This window comes from Cornus florida, unplaced genomic scaffold (assembly GCF_030987335.1).
Source record: "Cornus florida cultivar Cherokee Brave unplaced genomic scaffold, ASM3098733v1 CherokeeBrave_3.0.0_Hap2_Chr09, whole genome shotgun sequence".
NCBI lineage: Eukaryota > Viridiplantae > Streptophyta > Magnoliopsida > Cornales > Cornaceae > Cornus > Cornus florida.
This window is the reverse complement of record NW_026775579.1, coordinates 25,161,023-25,171,880: the sequence shown is the minus strand read 5'-3', so window position 1 is coordinate 25,171,880 and position 10,858 is coordinate 25,161,023. Positions and strand designations below refer to the sequence as shown.

General features: G+C 34.5%; 1 pseudogene; it reads left to right on the top strand.

Moving 5' to 3' along the window:
* Window positions 1–693: 693 nt before the first annotated feature.
* Window positions 694–792, top strand: LOC132275560 (small nucleolar RNA R71; annotated as a pseudogene).
* The last annotated feature ends 10,066 nt before the right edge of the window (window positions 793–10,858 follow it).

Genomic DNA, 10,858 nt, shown 5'->3' with positions numbered 1-10,858 from the left:
GCGGGACTTCTAGTATTTCCTTGGGAATAAGATTAGTTAGGAAAATGAGAATTAGCAAATTGATTCCCTTGTGATTGATAAGGTTTATAACCTTGGGATCCTTAGTTTTGAAATGGAGGTGGAATGTACTTCCCTTGAAAACTGCCTTGGGAAGGATTTGAGCCCTCTCCTTGGTTTTTCCAAGAGAAATTCGGATGATTCCTCCAACTTGGATTATAGTGAGTACCATAAGGATTGTTCCCTTGGTTCACAAAAACTGCATTGACTTGTTCATTAGGTTCATTTTGTACTTATCCGTGAGGACAATGAGAAGTATAATGAAGAACACTAGAACAAGTCATACATGTTTCATTTGATGCACGATGAGAATGGTTAGGGAAGGAAGATACTTGGTTCGCCGAGTTTTGGTTAATAAAAAATTGATCAAACCTTTGACATAAAGACTTCATTTCGGCGGCTATTTCATTTGAATGGTCGACTTGATGTAAGCCAACACTCTTCCTACCTTGTGAATTTCTACCATTCTTGGATGATAGTGTTCTATGGAAAGAATTTTCACTCATGCTCTCATAAAGACGCCACACGTTATCCTCATGCCTATCAATGTATGAGCCACCCATGAAAGCATTAACCATACCCTTATAGTTGTCTAATAGGCTCTCAAAGAAATATTGGACTAATTGTCATTTGGGCATGTCATGATGTGGACACTTCCTAAGCAATTCATTGAAGCGTTCCCATGCCTCATGAAACGTTTCTCCATCCCCATGTGAAAATTCTCAAATTGAGGTTCTCATGGCATTGGTCGTAGAAATCGGATAGTACTTCTTCAAGAACTCTTGTTGCATTTTTGCCCAAGAAGTGATTGAAAAAGGCCTAAGATTGTTAAACCAATATTTTGCCTTGTCTTTTAAGGTGAATGGAAAAAGTTTGAGTCTTAAAACCTCTTCTGGCATGTTCGTATATTTTACGGTGGAACATACTTCAAGAAACTCATCCAAATGCGTGTAAGGTTCTTCACTTGGAAGTCCATGATAGTTAGGAAGCATTTGAATGGTTTGTGGCTTAATTTCATAATGGTGTGCTCTAAATGGAGGCAATTAGATGCATGTAGGTGCATCATACTCATTAGGCACATAATGGTCTCTTAAAGCAAGAGGTGGATTAGCTACTTAAGGTGCAACATGAACACCTTAGTTTTGAATTCGTTGATTGATGATAGGAGGTTGTGGAGCATACATTGGCCTTGGCATTCCATATGGAGCTTGGCCTTGTTGTTGTGGTGGTTGGTGAATGAATGGCCTAGGCATGCCTAATGGTACTTATATGTTCTCATTCTGCACATTAGGATGAAGGATACCTTGTTGGTCTATATGACCAAGGTCCTCAACATGATCATTATTATGGTCATCCATTGATAGATTGGCTCTATTTGAACTTCTTCTTCCCCTAGGATTTCTAACGATGGATTCAAGATGCAAATCAAGAGGGACAAGAGTTGGTCTCAATGAACGGCATCCATGCATGCACAATGCAAAACACAAAGAAACACAAAGAATGACAAATACTATGCCTTCACAACAATGCAATTAGACTTCTTCCACAAACACTTAATTCATACTCCTATGCTTTAACAACAATGATGCAAGAACAATTAAAAATAAGCCTCCATGCGGGCCGATGATTTAACTAAGGGATTGAGTAAAGAAAGTCTCACAAAGGTCCTTTAGCACTTCAACTCCAAATTTAAAGCTTAGCTTAGCAAATTTTTAGAATTTTTAGCTTTTTTCTTTGCTTGCTTAGCTTGAATGTTCCTTTGCTTGCTTCCTCTCCAACAATGCACCTAGTTAAGTAAGAACAACACAATAAGTAACCAAAAAGAAAAATAAAAATAAAGTAAAGACACGATTAAAAGAGTACTAATTCTAATCAATTCCACAAATCCGACGTTGTCAAATCAAATCGATCTAATCCCCGACAACGGCGCCAAAAACTGATGGTCGTCGTCCTACCATAAGCTTAAGAGTGCATTAAGGCGAGGGCAAGAGTTTTACATTTACAGAAGCCACTACTACCTTTCACTATAAATATAGCTAGGGCGAGTAGGGATCGTCCCAAAGGATTGTGAGGATCGAACAAGGTCGTGAAATCACTATTAGGGCTAGTAGGTCGAGTGATCAAACAATTGGTTGGTTGGTTGATTAGAGAGCAACTAAATTAAACTAAGTGATAACAAAAGAATGCAATTAAGAGTAAGTAAGAGAGAAAGAGATCTTGGGGTTTAGAGATCACCACCAAGCAATGCATTTTTATACCATTGACAAGTGACTAATAAGGGAAAATGTTGTGTTGCAATATTGAAGTGTGTGTATGTTTGGTTGATTCAACAAGCAAGGATGACTAGTTAAGCATGTATTGTCTAAACATCATGTAAAAGGCACAATATATCTAAGCAATGAAGCATATATTATCTAAAAGCACGTGAAAGGCACAATAGATCAAAACAAGTCATTAATCCTTTCATTAAGCTCACAATCCAAATACAACACAAGGTTAGAGACATATGCTTCTTGTATTCAAAAGCTTGGATCATCAAACAACAAGTATAGATTGTCCTCCCATTTAACACTACACTACAACTACACTACATCTAAACTACTAGCATGAAAATAAACTAGGGGAGAGGCACAATCCATCAAGGAATAAGTATGACCTATCAAGAAAATCACAAGAGCATTCCATTAAGCACTATGAACATCTATTCTAGAATACGTAGACATATGGATAGAATGAAATGATCAATTGGAAGCATTAAGCCACATAAATCATTGAATAAACAAGATCTATATATATCAAATTGTCAAAACATTAATTACAACACTAATCCCTCAATAATACACAAGATTAAGATATATATAGAGCATACTTGGGGCTAACTCTAGCCCCAAGAGGATGTCTAGCCACTTATGGTGATGTTGCTCTAACCCTCAAGGGCTAACTCCATGGAAGAGATTTACTCCTTGGTTGATAAAGAGTCTCCAATGGTGTCTCTAGCCTCCTCCTCCTCTAATCTTGCTCTCCAAGAGATTAAACCCTAGAATAGTCTATTTCTCAAAAAGTGCTTCATATTCCTTTTACAGGTAGGTCAATTAGCACACAAAATGAGCTGGGGTCGTGCAAATAATATTCTCTAATGATTGGATAGAGGACGGATTGCACAAGCTGGAAATTTAACTTTTTTGCACTAGAGGAAGTTCGATCGATCGAACTTGGACTTGGATCGATCGAACTGGCTGAGATCCATCGAACTTAGGCTGGATCGATCCAACTGGTTGAGCTTTTTGGGAAAAAACAAATTCGAGATATTTTAAGAGATATTTTTTTGAAAAGGACAAAAGTGGTTAGTAGGTGGTACAGCTGTCGATAGGATCAATCATTTGAATAAGGACAAAAGTGTTCGATTGATTGAAGGGTGGTATTGGATTGATCGAACTTTTGGACTTTATGTTTTTGGGCCAAGGCTTGGATCTATCTTGAAGTGCTGAGATCGATTATTGTTCGATCAGTCGAACCTTGAACTTGGATCGATCGAACTTTGCTGCTTCCCACTTTTGGCTTCATTTGCTTTCTTCTTTCTCCACTTTGCTCCTTTCTTTGTTTAATTCCAGAATTGCTTCAATTAAGCTCTTATTTGGTTGAGTTAGCTTATTTTTGGGATAAGTGCCTGAAAATGGAAATAATACGAAATCAATCTAAAACGGTAAAGTAAGATAGATAAAGGTACTAGAATGGCTAAGCTTAAGGGGTTTAAATACTCATTTTTCAGCGCTCATCACACCCCCAAACTTAAATATTGCTAGTCCCTAGCAATGAACTAGAAAGTAAAGGAATAAAATGAATAACTATACAACTACGAGCTAGAAAACAATAAATGGATAACGCCACTTTCATAGGGAACTCGATTGCACTTAGCATATGCAACAAACCTTATAAACCCCTAGGTTACCCCTAGTGGACAAGTGAAGTCTCGTGAGGGTTTCCAAAAATGGTACCCAGAAACATTAAGCTCATTCTTTCAAAAGAGGCACCAATATTGCAAACAAGCATTGAGAGAAAACTACCTCAAGTATGCAATTTTTCAAACATTTCCGAGCAATCTCCCAAAATTTCAACATCAAGCAAGCAAATATGGTCCTCCACACATCAAGAAAATGATCATGTAAATCAAAACAACTCTAGAATCCTTTTTGAGTGGACTGGCATCAAATATGTTGTTATCTAAGCCAACTAAAGAATTAATCACATCCTTACCCTCAAACTAGCACACAAATCTAGTGCCGATCATCAAGACAAAAAGTGAACCTTTTATTAAAACTTTATTGTTCTAGGTGCGCTTATTCTTTTCACTTGATTATTATTATTATTATTTTTTTTATAAGATCAAAGATGGAAGCATGGTGCAATTTGTTGATCTATTAAGCTTTCTAGTGATTCATGAGGTCGAGCGTTAGGTCAATGACTCCCAAACAAGATGGCTTTAGGGCATTAGGCGTTCAAACACCCCTACGGACTTACAAGATCAAACCAACTAGGCTACAAATCAAGACAACAACCATCTAATCATTTCCTACTTCTCAGCTTTTGGGAGAAGTCCTCACTTTTTTTTTGCTTTTCCAACTCTTTTTATTTTATTTTTTTTTTATTTTATTGTTTTCTAGATTCGTACTTGTATAGTTGTTCATTTCATTCCTTTACTTTTTAGTTCATTACTAGGGACTAGCAATATTTAAGTTTGGGGGTGTGATGAGCACTGAAAAGTGCGTATTTATACCCCTTCAGCTTAAGCGTTCTAGTACCTTTATCTATCTTACTTTACCATTTTAGATTGATTTCGTAATATTTCCATTTTCAGGCACTTATCCCGAAAATAAGCTAACTCAGCCAAATAAGAGCAGAAATGAAGCAATTCTAGGATGAATCAAAGAAAGGAGCAAAGTAGAGAAAGAAAGAAGTAAATGAAGCCAAAGGTGGGAAGCAGCAAAGTTCGATCGATCCAACTTCAAGGTTTGATCGATCAAACACTGATCGATCTCAGTACTTCAAGATAGATCTAAACCTTGACCCAAAGTAGAAAGTCTAAAGTTCAATCGATCCAACGCCACCCTTCGATCGATCGAACACTTTTGTCCTTATTCAAATGATTGATCTTATCTGGTTGTACCACCCTACCAACCACTTTTGTCCTTTTCCCAAAAATATCTTCAAAATATCTCAGATTTGTCTTTTCCCAAAAAGCTCAACTAGTTGGATCGATCCAGCTTAAGTTTGATGGATCTCAGCCAAGTTCGATCGATCCAAGTCCAAGGTTCGATCGATGGAACTTCCTCCAGTGCGAAAAAGTTAAAAAGCCAGCTTGTTCAATCCGTCCTCTATCCAATCATTAGAGAAAATTCTTTGCATGACCCTAGCTCATTTTGTGTGTCACTTGACCTACCTATAAAAGGAATATGATGCACTTTTTGAGACATAGACAATTCTAGGGATTAATCTCTTGGAGGCAAACTTAGAGGAGGAGAAGGCTAGAGACACCATTGGAGTTCTTCATCATCCAATGAGCAGATTTCTTCCATGGAGTTAGCCCTTGAGGGTTAGAACAACATCACCATGAGTGGCTAGACATCCTCTTGGGGCTAGAGTTAGCCCCAAGCATGCTTTATATATCTTAATCTTATGTATTATTGAGGGATTAGTGTTATAATACATGTTTTGGCACTTATATATATATAGATCTTGTTTATTCAATGATTTATGTGGTTTAATGCTTCCAATTGATCATTTCATTCTATCCATATGTCTATGTATGCTAGAATAGATGTTCATGTGTTTGCCTCTATTTCTTGTGTTATTGATGCATGTCTATGTGTATTAATGTTATAGATTTAGAGATTTTCAAAACATTGTGCTTAAAAGAATGCTCTTGTGATTTTTTAGATGGTCCATGCTCATTTCTTGATGGTTTGTGCCTCCCCCTTAGCTTAATTAGTCTAATTTCATGTCATTAGCTTAATTGTAGTGTAGTGGTAGCATAGTTGTTAGATGAGAGGACAATCCATGCTTGTTGTTTGATGTTCCATACTTTTGAATGCAAGTGGCATATGTCTCTAACCTTGTGGTATATTTGGCTTGTGAGCTTAATGAAAGCATTAATGACTTGCTAGATATGTTATGCTTTTCACATGCTATTTAGACAATATATACTTAATTGCTAGATATATTGTGCTTTTCACATGCTGATTAGACAATGTATGCTTAATTGGTCACCCTTGCTAATTGAATCAACCAAACACACACACACACCAATATTGCAACACACATTACCCTCATTAGTCACTTATTAAAGATATAGAAAAGCATTGCTTGGTGGTGACCTCTAAACCCCAAGATCTCTCTCTCTCTCTCTTACTTATTCTTTATTGCATTCAATTATTTAGTTTAATTTGCTCTCTAGTTTAATCAACCAATCAACCATTTGTTTGATCACTCGACCTACTAACCCTAATTGAGATTCCACAACCAAGTACGACTCCAATCCCTTGGGACGATCCCTACTCACTCTTGCTACTTTAGTAGTAGTGTTGGTAGTGGTTTTTATAAATTTAAACTTAACCCAAAAGGCTTTTCTTGAACCGCACATTCACTACATTATTTTGGCGTATATCAAGCGACCATTCGTCAATAGGTTATGCTATTCATTAAAATTTGGCTAGACAATCTATACTTATTTGCCTTCCATGCTTAGTTTCAATTGATGTCACACACACATATAAGGTTACAATTTAAATTTCCACATAAATATACAATTGCTAGTGTTTGATGAAGTGAAGCTTAGTTGTGACTCTATGCCCCAAGACCTCTCTCCTATATCTTTTCCCTATTTTCTAAATTGTTCTTTTTTTTTTAACTTACATCAATCTTTATTTGCATCATAGTTTAATTAATCAATCACCATCAATCTTTGATCACTTGACCTACTAATTCGAAATTAGTTTCCATCACAAATACGCAACTAATCCCTTGGGACGATCCCTACTCCCCCTAGCTATATTTTAGTTAGAAGTTGTAGTGGCATTTATAAATTCAAACTTGGCCACACTACATTGCAATTTGGTTGCTTTGGCACACGACCACACCAAGTTTTGGTGCCGTTGCCTGGGATTAACGATTTTGTTGGAATTAAACTAGATAATGGTGTTCATTGGATTGCTTCTATTTTTATTTTATTTCCCATTATATATTCATTTCTCATTCTTGATATTATTTGTCAATTAGGTACCTGACTACAATAAAGGCAAACTTTGGAACTTAAAGCAATCATTGGAGCTTAAAGCTAACATTAAAATTTGAAGTTGTTTAAGGACCGTTATGAGCAATTCTTGGAACTCTTGTATTTTAATTGTGCACCTCTTTGCATGCTTGTGATAGTCCTTGTTGAGGCTCATTATATTGTTTACATTTTTGTCCAAGCATCGGCCCATGTAAAGGCCAATATTTTCTTGCATTTAGGTTTTAATTGTGAATGGAGGAATTGTTTGATCCATGTTTGGGGGAGAATTTATTCCCTTCACCTTATGCCCCTCCATTATATTTTAATCCTTATGAGATTGAGTCCAATGTTCAACATGCATCATTTTATTATGGGCTTGATCACTCTTTTAATCCTCCTTGTAACTATTACCCTCTCCTACCATTTTATGAAGAACCATCTCTATCACCTTATTCACCTGAGTTTCAAGAAAAAGTGTTAACTCTACTTGATGGGCTTAATTCACAAACTCAACTTATCTTTTCACATTCTCAAATTTTAGCCAAGCTTGAAGGTCAAGTTGAGCAAATTGCAAGTACTATTTCTTGTCAAGAGGAGGAGGAAGAGGCAAATGAAAAAATGGCAAGAACTTTAATTTATATAGATGAGGATGATGAGGGTGAAGAGGAAGAAGTAGCAAGTGAGCAATTTGAGGAGTTAATGAGTCCACCAATGGCTAACCCAATAAAGCACAACATGATTAATGAGGACTTTCCTTGTTTTGATCATAATTCTATCTTGGTCATTGATACTTTAGAGACTGAGAAGATGTTGACCACTATAGAGGTATGAGAAAAGGAGGAGGAACTTGTTGAAGAGGGCCTTCCCTTTATTATCTCCAAAGACCCTCTTGAGACATGCCTTTTTGAAATGTATAAAAATTATGGTTTTGACCTTGAAAGCTTCAAAAATGAAATGAACTCTCTAATGGACTCCTTAGCTAACTTGGAAGGTAAGGAGATGGTGATTTTTGAGGAAGAGAAAAATGATGAAGAGAAGATGTTTCTTGATATTCTAATTGAGTCTTTGAAAGACTTTGCCTTGCCAAGTGCAAGGCCGCTCATCAGTGATTTTACTTTCAAGACCGTGGATGAAAGGAAACAAATTGCATCTTTCATAATTTCTTTTCAAGTCATTCTTTTGGAGGATGTGTATATTGTTATAAGTGAGGCATGAAATGAGAAAATGGAAAAGAGGGTCAATAAGGATGTTTCATATCCAGTGTTTGATACTTTCAACTAATGACTCGAACCAACATCTTACTAGAGACGTTAAATACTAGTATTCGTAGAGTTTCACAACTCTATTCCTTCCCCATTTCTTTTTATTTTTCACTTCTTACGGCGTCTAGATATGTTCCATTGCACTTCATTGTCAAAAATTAGGTTTTTAGACCATATTCATGCATTTTGGGGCCTTAGAAAAATTTCTGACTTTGAAGAATTTTTGAAATTCAGCATTTTGTGCCCAAGTAATTCAATCGATCGAAGACTTTTTCGATCGATCAATGCTTATTCCAATCGATCGAACATGGTTTCAATCGATCAATCAGAATTGCGTTAGAAATTTTTGCTCCCAGGTCTCAAATTTTTCAGTGACTTTGATTGATCAAAGGATATTTCAATCGATCGAGCAAAAAAATAATAATAAATAAATAAATAAATCCCCTATTTCCTTGCATTTTCATTTCTTGCATGTTTATTTGTTTTTTTTTTTTTTTTTTTTTTTTTTTTTTTTTTTTGTGCACATACTTATTATGTCTAAAAAAATAAAATTCAAAAAAAAAAAGAGTTTTTATTTTCATTTTTCTTTATTTTGTTCTTGCATCCTTTCTTACTTTTTTGTTTTTCATTTCTTGCATTGTACATATTCTTCCATTGCATTTTCCCTTCTTTATTTTTCTTTTTGTATTTTGTTCATGCATTTTATTTTTTGATTTTCTTACATTTTGTATATACTTGCTTTCATTAAATGAAAAAATATAAAAAAAATTCACCATTATTGTTGTAATACCCCAATATTTTTAAAGGATTAATTAATTAAAATTAATTTTTATTATTTTTATTTTTTTAATGATTCGTTCTATTTAATTAAGTGCGTAGATAAATTGTGGTTTGTTTTATTTAATTAAGTGTGTAGATATATTGTCTTGTTTTAATTGAATTATGTTTTATAATTTTATTTGTTAAAATTGTAGTGTTTGATTTGCGAAATGCTAATGAGTGAATTGTTTATTGGGTTTGGGTGTAGTTATGCTTGTGTGTATTATTTATTTAGTTATTTTATATATTTAAATTATTTGGATTGGGTTTAAGGGAGGTTGGGCCAAAGGATGTGGTATTGGGCTTGAAGGAAGCTTTGTAGGGTTAATTATTAAAGGTCCATGGTTGTGAGGATATTTAATAATTATCTTTGCATAATTATACCTATATAATTACATATGTATAAAAATATATATTGATATATATAGGTATATTTAATCATGTGGAGGGGTATATATGTCAATATAAATATATATATTGATATATATAGGTATATATAATTTATTTAACTAATGGTTATATATGGAAGGTAATATATATATTTATATTAAAATATATGTATTTATATATATTAGTTAAAAGATAAATATATATATATATTTTATGGTAATCATAATAGGAAAAGAATTTAGGTTTTTTTTTATGTGTTTAAATAGACACATAAGACTTTAGGGTTAGGGGTTTTTCTACGTTAGAAAAATAAGAGAGTTAGAGAGAGAAAAAGAAGGGCTAACGAAGAAGAGACCGAATCAAAGAAAAAAGAGACCGGATTTGGAAAAGAAAGGCAAGTTCTACTTTACTTCACCTCTTAGAATTCATAAAGCTATCACCTTGAGTATCAAGATTATATTTTATTTGTTTGATTAAAAATAATTTATTAATCGGATTAGATGAACATGTTTTTCATTGCAAAGTGATTGATTTAAACATGTGAATATAGATATGTATTGTTATGATAATTTAGTTTTGTATGAGAGGTTGTATTAATAAGGTTTTATTTTCTGCAATTTTTATAGTTTGTTCTTGAGTTGGTTTAACATGGTTAATTAAATTAAAGAGATCTTAATATAATTATACGTGTTCATATTTTTCCAATAATAATTAAATTAAGCTTTCGGAATTTTTCAAGAATTTTTTGAAATTTTATGAAAATTTTCTGGAATTATTGTATTTTATTTTAGAGTTTATTTTGTATAAAATATATACACTGTTTATATAAAATACCGAGGCTTCAAATTGGCGCACCCAAATAAAGGGCTGAGATTCGGTGCAGCAAGGCGTATGGCTCTTCAATGCGTTTAAATAAGGACCTTAGGATGGTCCTGATGATCATGGAATGATTCGATGTAGTGAGGTGCAGGGAGATATGATACACCGCGGATCTAGACCATTGAAGATGGCGGATTGATTCGGTGCAGCACACCTGCAGGGACACGGTACAACCAACCAATAA